The following is a 12,472-nucleotide window of genomic DNA, read 5'->3' as shown; positions in this document are numbered from 1 at the left end:
GTACATTGAATAGAAGTGGTGACAGTGGGCAACCTTGTCTGGTTCCAGTTCTAAGCAGGAATGCTCTCAGTTTTTCCCTGTTCAGTAAGATGTTGGCTGTGAGTCTGTCATATATGACTTTTATATTTTTGAGATATGTTCCACCTATGCCTATTTTGTTACGAGTTCTTATCATAAAAGGGTGCTGAATTTTGTCAAATGCTTTTTCTACTTCTATTGAGAGGATCATATGGTCTTTATTTTTGCTTCTATTTATGTGGCCAATCACATTGATAGATCTGTCTATGTTGAACCATCCTTGCATCCCTGGGATGAAGCCCACCTGGTCATGGAAGATTATTTCTTTGATGTGCAGCTGAATTTGGTTTGATAGGATTTTACTGAGAATTTTCACATCTATATTCTTAAGGAATATTGGTCTGTAGTTGTCTTTTTTTGTTGTGTCCTTTCCTGGCTTTGGTATGAAGGTGACATTGGCTTCGCAGAATAAGTTGGGGAAGATTCCTCCCTTCTCAATGTTATGAAATAATTTCTGCAGTGTAAGTACCAGTTCCTTGTAGGTCTGGTAAAATTCAGCTGTGAAACCATCTGGTCCAGGACTTTTGTTGTTGGAAGACTTTTTATTGTGGCTTCAATTTTGTTATTTGATATTGGTCTGCTCAGGAGTTCTGTTTCTTCCTGATTTATCCTAGGGAGGTTGTGTGTTTCCAATAATTTGTCATTTCCTCAATGTTTTCAAGTTTATGTGAATAGAGATTTTATAGTATTCAGAGATGATATTTTGTATTTCTGTGGTATCATTTGTAATATTTCCTTTTTCTTTTCTTTTTCTTTTTTTTTTTTTTTTTGAGACAGAGTCTTGCTCTGTTGCCTGGGCTAGAGTACTGTGGTGTCAGCCTAGCTCACAGAAACCTCAAACTCCTGGGCTCACGCAATCCTTATGCCTCAGCTTCCTGAGTAGCTGGAACTACAGGCCTGTGCCACCATGCCCGGCTAATTTTTTCTATGTATTTTTAGTTGTCTGGCTAATTTCTTTCTATTTTTAGTAGAGACAGGGTCTCGCTCTTGCTCAGGCTGGTCTCAAACTTCTGACCTCGAGCAATCCTCCCGCCTCGGCCTCTCCTTTTTCATTTCTGATTGAGCTTATTAGTGTCCTTTCTTTTCTGTTTCTGCTGTTTCTGGTTAATCTAGTGAGAGGCCTATTGATTTTGTTTATCTTTTCAAAGAACCAACTTTTTGTTTCATTGATCTTCTGTATAATTCTTTTGGAATCAAATTTTTTTTTTTTTTTTTTTTTTTTTTTTGAGGCAGAGTCTCACTCTGTTGCCTAGGCTAGACTGCCATGGCATCAGCCTAGCTCACAGCAACCTCAAACTCCTGGGCTCAGGTGATCCTCCTGCCTCATCCTCCCAAGTAGCTGGGACTACAGGTGTGTGTCACCACACCCAGCTAACTTTTTCTATTTTTAGTAGAGACAGGGTCTCACTCTTGCTCAGGCTGCTCTAAAACTCCTGAGCTCAAGTGATCCTTCTGCCTTGGCCTCCCAGAGTGCTAGGATTACAGGTATGAGTCACCATGCTCAGCTTGGAATCAGTTTCATTTAGCTCTGCTCTGACCTTAGTTATTTCTTTTCTTCTGCTGGGTTTGGGATTGGTTTGCTCTTCCTTTTCCGATTCCTTGAGACAATTCATAAGATTGTTGATTTGTGATCTTTCTGTCTTTTGGACATAGGCATTTAAGGCTATGAATTTTCCCCTTAGGACTGCTTTTGCAGAAGTCCACAGATTTTCATAAATTTGTGTCCCCTTTGTCATTTAGTTTGAAGAATCTTTTGATTTCCATCATAATTTCCTCCTTGACCCAATAATCATTCAATAGTAGATTATTTAATTTCCATGACTTTGTGTAGAGTTGAGTGTTTCTGTTGGAATGGATTTCTAATTTTATTACACTGTGGTCTGAGAAGATACATGGTATAATTTCTATTTTTGAAAATTTGTTGAGACATGTTTTGTGTCCTAGGATGTGATCAATCTTAGAGAATGGTCCATGAGCTGATGAGAAGAACACATATTCAGTAGTTTTGGGTTTTCTGTAAATGTCTGTTAGGCCCATTTGTTCTAGAGTCCTGTTTAAGTCTACTGTTTCTTTGTTTATTTTCTGCTTGGAGGATCTGTCAGTGGGGTGTTGAAGTCCTCAGCTATTTATTACAATGCTGTTGTTTATTATTTTGTTTAGATCAAGTAGTATTTGCTTTATGAATCTGGGCACACCCATGTTAGGGGCATAGATATTTGGGATTGTTATATATTCTTGTTGAGTTCTTCCCTTCACCATTAGATAATGACTGTCTTTGTCTTTCTTTGCTTTTGGTGATTTGAAGTCTATGTTATCTGATATGAGAATGGCTACACCAAATTTCTTTTGGTTTCCATTTGCATGGAATATTGTTTTCCATCCCTTCACCTCAAGTCTGAATGAGTCCTCTTGGGTTAGATGTGTTTCCTGGAGACAGCAGATACTTGGCTTGTATTGTTTTATCCATTGAGCCAGCCTGTGTCTGTTCAGTGGGAAGTTTAAGCCATTCACATTTATTGAAAGCATTGATAAGGAGAGTGGATTTCTGTTCATCCTGTTGAGTAGAACTTTATTGCTTTATTTTACCTCTTGAGCCATTGTGGTGGTAATTGGGCTCTGAACTTTAGCATTTGGGTGGTTTTACACTGGTGGGTGTCTCTTGTGCTGATCAGGGTATAATGCAGATATGAGTACTTCCTGCAGGGCAGGTCTGGTCTTGACAAAATCCTTCAGTGTTTGCTTATTGGAGAAAGTCTTTTATTTCTCCCTCATACAGAAACTTTGTTTTACAGGATACAAAATTCTAGGCTGACCATTATTCTGTTTAAGAAGACTGAGAATAGGGCCTCAGTCCCTTCTGGCTTATAAGGTCTCAGTTGAGAAGTCTCTGCAGTCAGTCTGACAGGTTTTCCTTTTTAAGTTACCTGATGCTTTTGCCTTATGGCTCATAGTAGGTCCTTTTTTGTGTTAACTTTGACCAGTCTGATAACTATATGTTGTGGTGATTTCCTCTTGGCGATGAATCTCCCAGGAGTCCATTGCACTTCTAGTACTTGGATGTCCAGGTTTCTAGCAAGACCTGGAAAATCTTCCTTCGGTATTCCCTCAAATAGCTTTTCCAGCCCTTTCTAGTATTTTCTTGTCACCCTCAGGGATGCCTATGATTCTAATGTGAGGCCTCTTTACACAATCCCATATTTCTTGTAGGCTTTTTTTCATTCCTCTTATTTCTCTATTTTTTCATTTTGACTGACTTGCTTAATTCAAAGGTGTTGTCTTCTAGCTCGGAGATTCTTTCTTCTGCCTGATCTAGCCTATTCTTAAGGGTTTCCACTGTGTTTTGTATTTCCTTGAATCAATTTTTTAATAATTCAATTTCTTTAGTGAATTTTTCATTCATTTCCTGCATTGTTTTTGTGGTTTCTTTTTGTTGGGTTTCTATTTTCTCTTGTATTTCATTGAGCTTCCTTACAATTCTTATTGAAATGCTTTATCAGGCCAAGTGTGGTGGCTCACGCCTGTAATCCTAGCACTCTGGGAGGCCGAGGCGAGTGGATTGTTTGAGCTCAGGAGTTCGAGACCAGCCTGAGCAGAAGCGAGACCCCATCTCTATTAAAAATAGAAAGAAATTATATGGACAGCTAAAAATATATATAGAAAAATTAGCCGGGCATGGTGGCGCATGCCTGTAGTCCCAGCTACTCGGGAGGCTGAGGCAGTAGGATTGCTTGAGCCCAGGAGTTTGAGGTTGCTGTGAGCTAGGCTGATGCCATGGCACTCTAGCCCGGGCACCAGAGTGAGACTCTGTCTCAAAAAAAAAAAAAAAAAGTGCTTTATCAGTCATTTCAATATTCTCATTTAGGTTGGTTTCCATTGATATGGAATTATTGTTTTCTTTTCGGGGGGTGTCTTTTACTCTGATTTCTTGTATCCAGAGATCTTATGCTGATTTCTTCTCATCTGGAGCAACTTTTGCTTCTTATTTTTGGATTTTCTTTAGCTAATGGAATTCCCAGTTTAATCTCTGGGACAGTGGGTGGTGCTTGTGGGTGAAATTCAACTACATCATGTATGATTGCATCAGTAAATGCTGTAAAGGGTGTGTGAATTGACCGGCTCCCCCGTCAGTAGGTGGTACTTGCCAAAAATAACAAGCTGCAATGTTACTTTTGGGTCCTATGACCAGCCCTAGTCCCTCAGGAGAAGCACTTGATTGCCCCAGGGGTTGCGTGGGGCCCTGGAACTTCAGGTGAGTCCTTATTCTTTGCCATAGCAACAGTGGGTGTTGGGGGGGACTTGGCAGGACTGAGCTGGGTCAGCTTGCCCTCAGTCTCCACTAAAGCTGTCAAGGTATCTGTTTCAGCAGGGGTCAAAGGTCTGCTCCCAGCTTCCCGGCAAAGCCACCAGGGAGGGGCCATAGTGGCCTTACCCAATCACAAATCTTCCCTCCTTGCCCCCAAGCAATGTGACTGAGACCTGGGGGTACAGGTTCTGACCTTTGGGCCTATCTCTGGGTCCCCAAGATCAATCCCTCACCATACCAGAGAGAAACATGCTGGTCCTGAGTTGCCCGTGGGGTGCCCACACAGGTTCGATGTGCCTCTACCTCGGGGCATGCCCCGTCCTGATGGAGTCACCAGGCAAGCGGACCAGGGAAGGCCAGCAGGCAGGGAGCTCACAGTCTGTGCACCCCTCAGTCCACTGCACACCTCCCAGGGGAAAGGCTTGAACCCCACTCTCTGTGGAAGCCTCGGCAGGGTGGCTCAATTGTCTGTCTCGGCAGCTGCAGGTGGGGGAAGGCAAGGGGAGAAAGAGAGTCCGGAAAGGCTTGAGCCCCACACTCTGTGGGAGCCCTGGTATAGTGGATGCACCAACTGAGAGGAAAAGCAGTTCCTGTGAGCCCTGGCTCAACCGTCTCTCAGCAGCCAAGGGCGGGGCAGGAGGAGGGGAGGAAAAGGGTCTGAATGGAAGAAAGCTAGCACTCTGGTTATCTCTATTCCCCTCTCTAGAAGACAGCCCACCCAGAATGTCCAGACTCTGGGATCACGCAGATCCCCTGGGACCCACTGGCTTCCTGTGGCTCCTGCGGTCTGGGCCGAAGTTGGGAAATGTTTGTGTGGGAATGAGGGAGACAAAAACTGAGGGAGATGAAGCGCCCTGGGGAGGACAAAGGTGCATAATAGGTGGAGAAGCAATATGGTAACTGTGGTCTCAGCTCGGGTCTGTAGTGTGGGGAAGTCACCCCAAGGGTGCCGGCAGCCTGGTACTTCATCCTCAGGAAGCTCCCAGTTCACTGGTGGTAGCAGCTTTGGGGCTTATGAGGGTAGAAGAGCACTCCAGTAGCTTGGGAGCCCACTGCCTGCCAGAGATGTTGGGAGATGGGAGAAATAAACTGCTCTACCTACCCTTCTCACTGGATTCTAAGTCTCTTGGGGGTTGGTCTCTGCCAATGTCCTGCTATTTTGTGTTCTGCTCTGCAACTGCTCTCTCCCCCAGGAACCTTAAGCTCGGGACAATAGTTATTGTTCCTCCTGAGTCAGAATGTAAGAGAAGATCAACATCCTAGCTCAAAGACAGATAGAGAGAAGGAATCTTATTTACTTTTTAATTGTTTTCTAGAAATGGGGTCTGGCTATGTTACTCAGGTTGGTCTCGAACTGCTGGTCTCAAGTGATCCTCCCACCTTAGCCTCCCAAAGTGCTAAGATTATAGAAGTGAGCCATTGCATTACAACCTAAAATTTCTTTTCTTTTCTTTCTTTTATTTATTATTTTTTTTGAGACAGAGTCTCACTCTGTTGCCCAGACTAGAGTGCTGTGGCATCAGCCTAGCTCACAGCAACCTCAAACTCCTGGGGTCAAGCAATCCTCCTGGCCCAGCCTCCCGAGTAGTTGGGACTACAGACATGTGCCACCATCCCCGGCTAATTTTTTCTATATATATATATTTTTTAGTTGTCCAGCTAACTTATTTCTATTTTTAGTAGAGACAGAGTCTCGCTCTTGCTCAGGCTGGTCTTGAACTCCTGACCTCAAGCAATCCTCCCGCCTTGGCCTTCCAGAGTGCTAGGATTACAGGCATGAGCCATCATGCCTGGACTAAAATTTCTTGAAGTTGGAATCGTAAGGCTTTTGTTTCCAATAGTTTGAAGGCCACCATGGAGGAACCAAATTAGTGTGAGAATGCAGTTTCTTCATCTCCTTATCCCATGACTTCACCCTGCACACTTCAACCAATCAAGGATCTCCACTCGAAAACCCTTAAATTCTAGCCCCAAATTCTCTGGGAAGTGGATTTAAAGTTTGCTCCTATTTCCTCATTCACCTGCCCTGTGGATATACACCTCTTTCTCTGCTGCAACCTGGTGTGTTGGTGTATTACCTTGTCATGTGCATTGGGCAAAGGAACGTATTATGCTTACAACTTCCCTTCCAACCCCTGCTAACGTCTAATTTACTTTCTGTTTCTATGAAGTTGACCATTCCAGAGGTTTCACATAATTGGAATCATACAATATTTGTCCCTTTGTGCCTGGCTTATTTCATTTAGCACAATGTTTTCAAGGTTCATGCATGTTGTAGCATATACTTGGTTTGCATTTCCTTAATGAGTAATAATAGTGAGCATGTTTTCATGTGCTTATTGGCCATTTGTGTTTTTGAGAAATGTCTGTTCCAAGTCATTTGCCCATTTTTTAATTGGGTTGTTTATTTTTCATGTTGTTGAATTTTAGGAATTTTTTTTATAAATTCTGGATTTTTTTGTTTTCCGTCTTTTTCTTTCCTTTCCTTTTTTTTTTTTTTTTTTTTGCTATCCAGTTGAACCTTTGAGCTATAACTCAGAGTCAGAGTGTATCTTTACACACTGGCCTTAAAAGACTCATGGCTTTTGTTCTAATATTGCACTCTTTAAACCCAGCTATTACAACACATCACAAGCCTTTGACACAGGCTAGGAAATAGACAGCTTGGTTAGTATCAAGTACTATATTATGGATATTAACTCTCATCAGATATACGATTTGTGGCCAGGTGCGGTGGCTCACACCTGTAATCCTAGTACTCTGGGAAGCAGGATGGGAGGATTCTTTTTTTTTTTTTTTTTTTGAGACAGAGTCTCACTTTGTTGCCCAGGCTAGAGTGAGTGCCGTGGCGTCAGCTTAGCTCACAGCAACCTCAGACTCCTCGGCTTAAGCGATCCTACTGCCTCAGCCTCCCAAGTAGCTGGGACTACAGGCATGCGCCACTATGCCCGGCTAATTTTTCTATATATATTTTTAGTTGTCCGTATAATTTCATTCTATTTTTAGTAGAGACGGGGTCTCGCTCTTGCTCAGGCTGGTCTCGAACTCCTGACCTTGAGCGATCCACCCGCCTCGGCCTCCCAGAGTGCTAGGATTACAGGCGTGAGCCACCGCGCCCGGCCGGGAGGATTCTTGAGGTTAGGAGTTTGAGACCAGTCTGAGCAACAGCAAGACCCCATCTCTACCAAACAGAAAAATTAGCTGGGTGTGGTGGCACATGTCTGTAGTCCCAGCTACCTGGAAGGCTGAGGCAGGAGGATCGCTTGAGCCCAGGAGTTTGAGGTTGCAGTGAGCTATGATGACACCACTGCCCTCTAGCCTGGGCAACAGAGCAAGACTCTGTCTCAAAAAAAAAAAAAAAAAAAAAAGATATATGAGTTGCAAATATTTTCTCCCATTCTGTGGCTTGTCTTTTTATTTTCTTAACGATGTCCTTTGATACACAATGTTTTTGATTTTGATAGTCTAAATAATGTGATTTTTACTTTGTTGCTAATGCTTTTTATGTTCTAAGAATCTATTGCTAACTCCCAGATTCCCAGGTCATGAAGATTTACCCTTGTGTTTTCTTCTAAGAGTTTTATGATTTTAGTTCTTATATTTAGGTTGTTGATTCATTTTGAGTTGATTTTTGTATGTGGTATGAGGTAGGAGGGGTTCAACTGCATTCATTCACATGTGGAAATCCAGTCGTTCCAGCACTATTTGTTGAAGAGACTGTTCTTTTCCCCCTTGAAGTGACTAGGCACCCTTGTCAAATATCAACTGACCACAGATGTATGAGTTTAATACTGGACTCTCAGTTCTATGCCATTGATTCATGTGTCCATTTTTATGCCAGTACCATACTGTTTTGTTTTTTTTTTAATTTTCTTCTTTATTTCCCTAACACACCCGAGTTTCTGTACTGTTTTCAATACTGTAGCTTTGTAATAATAAATTTTGAAATCAGGATGTGTGAGTCCTCTGACCTTATTCTTTTTCAATATTGTTATGATGTTTAGGAACCCTCACAATTCCATATGAATTTCAGGATTGGCTTTTCCATTTCTGCAAAAAAAGGCTGCTGGAATTTTGATAGAGATTGTATTGAATCTGTATATTGCTTTCGGTAGTACTGACATATTAACAATATTAAGTCTTCAACCTATGAACATAGGATATCTTCATTTATTTAGGACTTCTTTAATTTCTTTCAGCAACATTTTGTAGTTTTCAGTATACATGCAAGTCTTTCACCTCCACGTTAAAATTTATTCCTAGATATTTTGCTTTGTCGATGATATTGTAAATGGAATTGCTTTTTTTTTTTTTTTTAGAAACAGGGTCTTGCTCTGTCACCCAAGCTGGAGTGCAGTGGCACAATCATAGCTCACTGCAACCTTGAACTCCTGGGCTCAAACAATACTCCTGCCTCAGCCTCCTGAGTGGCTAGGACTACAGGTGTGCACCACCATAGCCGAGTAATTTTTTAATAATGCCAGCACTTTGGGAGGCCAATGCAGGAGGATTGCTTGAGGCCAGGAGTTGAAGACCAAACTGAGCAACATAGCGAGACCCACTGCTACAAAAATTTTATTTAAAAATTAGCCAGGTGTGGTGGTACACCCCTGTATTCCTAGCTACTCAAGAGGCTTAGACAGGCAGATCACTTGAGGCCCAGAAGTTTGAGGGTACGGTGAGCTATCGTGGTACCACTGTACTCTAGCCTGGGCGAGATCCCATCTCCAAAAAAAGAAAAAGAAAAGAAATCTTTGCCTAGTCCTTTCACTAATTTTTAAAAATTAATTACAAGAACCTTTCTTATCTTATTTGCCTTAAATACATTCTAGAATAAGGCCTAGGTATATAAATGAGCACATTTATCATTATTAAATATCTTCTTATTATATTTAGTTCATTCTTTTATTCTGTCAAGAACTTTTCCGATGTAATCTGGTAATCCAGTCTATTAACTGGCAGCCTTAGCCTATGTTTCCTATAGATATGATAAGCATGCCTTTCTAGTCTTCACCCCAATCCTTTTCACTAATCCATCGTTCTATCTGAAGTAGGAAATTCCTTCATTGTCACAACCCAAAACCCATTAAGGATCATTCAGTATTGGGTTGTTCTTTCTTTGATGGAGAAACTTTCTGCAGCATTGTGAATCCTTTTGTTTTTCTTGATTCTAGGGCCTTATTGTTATGATTCTTATTAATAACTGTAATGCCCTCCAACCTTGCTATTTGTAACCCCAATTGCTTTCTAGGCAGGGTGGGTTGCAATTTATAACCCCAATTGAGTTCTATGCAAGGTAGAAGGTCCTTTGTTCTGGAGATCAGCTAGATGGGGACAGGATCAGGGAAGACCCAAAGTTCTCCAGAGGAGAGGAGGAGATTATTAAATAGAATGAAGCAGATCTCCATGTTTTAATTTTAAAAAAATTTGGCCAGGATATGTTTATTTTAAAAAGCAAGAAGCAGGCCGAGCGCAGTGGCTCACGCCTGTAATCCTAGCCCTCTGGGAGGCCGAGGCGGGAGAATCACTCGAGGTCAGGAGTTCGGGACCAGCCTGAGCAAGAGCGAGACCCCATCTCTACTAAAAATAGAAATGATCTGGACAGCTAAAAATATATAGAAAAAATTAGCCGGGCATGGTGGCACATGCCTGTAGTGCCCAGCTACTCGGGAGGCTGAGGCAGAAGGACTGCTTGAGCCTAGGAGCTCGAGGTTGCGGTGAGCTAGGCTGATGCCACGGCACTCTAGCCTGGGCAACAGAGCGAGACTCTGTCTCAAAAAAAAAAAAAAAAAAAAAAGCAAGAAGCAGAATATGTAGGACATAATCTTATTTTTGTTAAAAAAAAAAAAAAACTAAACAAAACAAGGAACCAAAGCAAAAAACTGTGGATATGTATTCATAAATATTTGAAAAAGTAGAGAAGGAGATACAACAAATTGGTAATACTGATAACTCAAGAGAAGTGAGATTGGATGGGGAGGATGTGGGGGAAGAGGGTTCATTTCTACATTAATGTTGGAATTGTAATAATGAATTTTTATTACCTAAACCATTTGTTTTAAAATACAGAATAGGCCGGGCGCGGTGGCTCACGCCTGTAATCCTAGCACTCTGGGAGGCCGAGGTGGGCGAATCGTTTGAGCTCAGGAGTTCGAGACCAGCCTGAGCAAGAGCGAGACCCCATCTCTACTAAAAATAGAAAGAAATTATATGGACAGCTAAAAATATATATAGAAAAAATTAGCCGGGCATGGTGGTGCATGCCTGTAGTCCCAGCTACTCGGGAGGCTGAGACAGGAGGATCGCTTGAGCTCAGGAGTTTGAGGTTGCTGTGAGCTAGGCTGACGCCACGGCACTCACTCTAGTCTGGGCAACAGAGTGAGACTCTGTCTCCAAAAAAAAAAAATAAATAAAATAAAATAAAATAAAATACAGAATAATCCAAAAGTTAAAAGAAATAAGTCATGGGAGATTATGTTGATTAGGTAGGTGTGGATCAGATAAGAGAGAATTCAGAAAGTTTCTGAGAGGGTAGTTCAAGAAAATTAGACAAGTAGCAGGATTTTGAATGGATTGGAATCCATGTATTCCCTAAGGAGATATATATATATACATGTGTGTATATATAATACATAGCATTGGCCAGAAGGAAGGAACAAATTCCAGAGACGTTTCTAACAAAAAAGTCAAAAGGTCTTTACTGACTGATTGAATCTGGGAGAAAAAAGGATGAATGTGAAAAACAAGCTTCTGGCCGGGTGCGGTGGCTCACGCCTGTAATCCTAGCACTCTAGGAGGCTGAGGCAGGCAGACTGTTTGAGCTCAGGAGTTTGAGACCAGCCTGAGCAAGAGCAAGACCCCGTCTCTACTAAAAATAGAAAGAAATTATATGCACAGCTAAAAATATACATAGAAAAAATTAGCTGGGCATGGTGGTGCATGCCTGTAGTCCCAGCTACTTGGGAGGCTGAGGCAGTAGGATCGCTTGAGCCCAGGAGTTTGAGGTTGCTGTGAGCTAGGCTGACGCCATGGCACTCTACTCAGGCAACAGAGTGAGATTCTGTCTCAAAAAACAACAACAACAACAAAAAAAACCCCTAGCTTCTGCTCTTACGTTGTTGGGGGCAAATGCTGACACTGACACAGATGAAGCAATGGGAGGACAATGCAGAGCTTCCAGAAGCTTTTCTCATAACGAATCAGTGAATCGACCACTCCCAAATGCATATTCACTTTATCATTTCTTAGATTATTTAAGATTTAGCACATATTACGTTACAGGGCTAGGTGCTCTGAGTTAGAGAAAGGTGTTATCAGCTTTTTGGAGTTAATTACAGCAAAAATGCTTTTATTTTTGAAAAGTTAAAATTTCCCGGCCAGGCGCGGTGGCTCACGCCTGTAATCCTAGCACTCTGGGAGGCCAAGGCGGGCGGATTGTTTGAGCTTAGGAGTTCGAGACCCAGTCTCTACTAAAAATAGAAAGAAATGATCTGGACAGCTAAAAATATATAGAGAAAAAAATTAGCCGGGCATGGTGGTGCATGCTTGTGGTCCCAGCTACTCGGGAGGCTGAATCAGGAGTTTGAGGTTGCTGTGAGCTAGGCTGACGCCACGGCACTCTAGCCTGGGCAACAGAGTGAGACTCTGTCTGAAAAAAAAAAGAAAAAAGAAAAAAAAAATTCCCAAATCACCACTCCATTTTGTACTTTGTATTAACAAAAAGGCAGTACAACGAAGGGGGCAAAGTGTGCATGGTCTGAGGCCAGGCCCTTTGGGTTCAGATCCTGGCTCTGACATTTCCTAAGCCATATGACCTGAACAAATTATTGAACTTCCCTGTGCCTCAGTTTCTTCATCTGGAAAGTGGGAAAGATGATAATACTTAACTCAAGGTATAAATGAATTACAGCATGTAAAGTATTTGGACTGTTGCCTGGCATGTAGCAAGCCTTTGATAGATGTAAGCTGTCGCTTTATTAATATGTATGTAAGAACTGTAGTATATACCCTGACCAACAGGTAAGCTACTAGAGAAGGGTAAATAAGTTTTCCTATCAAAATATTTTTGTGTCAGATTTTTAAAAAATAAGC

The 12,472-nt window shown here is 41.9% G+C and overlaps 1 non-coding gene across 1 annotated transcript; it reads right to left on the bottom strand.

Annotated features, from left to right (window-relative positions):
• Positions 1–6,894: 6,894 nt before the first annotated feature.
• Positions 6,895–7,065, bottom strand: LOC138391190 (small Cajal body-specific RNA 1). Its single transcript, XR_011234803.1, has one exon. It is a non-coding gene; the product is annotated as a small Cajal body-specific RNA 1 (non-coding RNA).
• Positions 7,066–12,472: the final 5,407 nt, after the last annotated feature.

This window comes from Eulemur rufifrons, chromosome 8, assembly GCF_041146395.1.
Source record: "Eulemur rufifrons isolate Redbay chromosome 8, OSU_ERuf_1, whole genome shotgun sequence".
Classification (NCBI taxonomy): Eukaryota; Metazoa; Chordata; class Mammalia; order Primates; family Lemuridae; genus Eulemur; species Eulemur rufifrons.
This window is presented reverse-complemented; position numbering and strand designations above follow the sequence as displayed.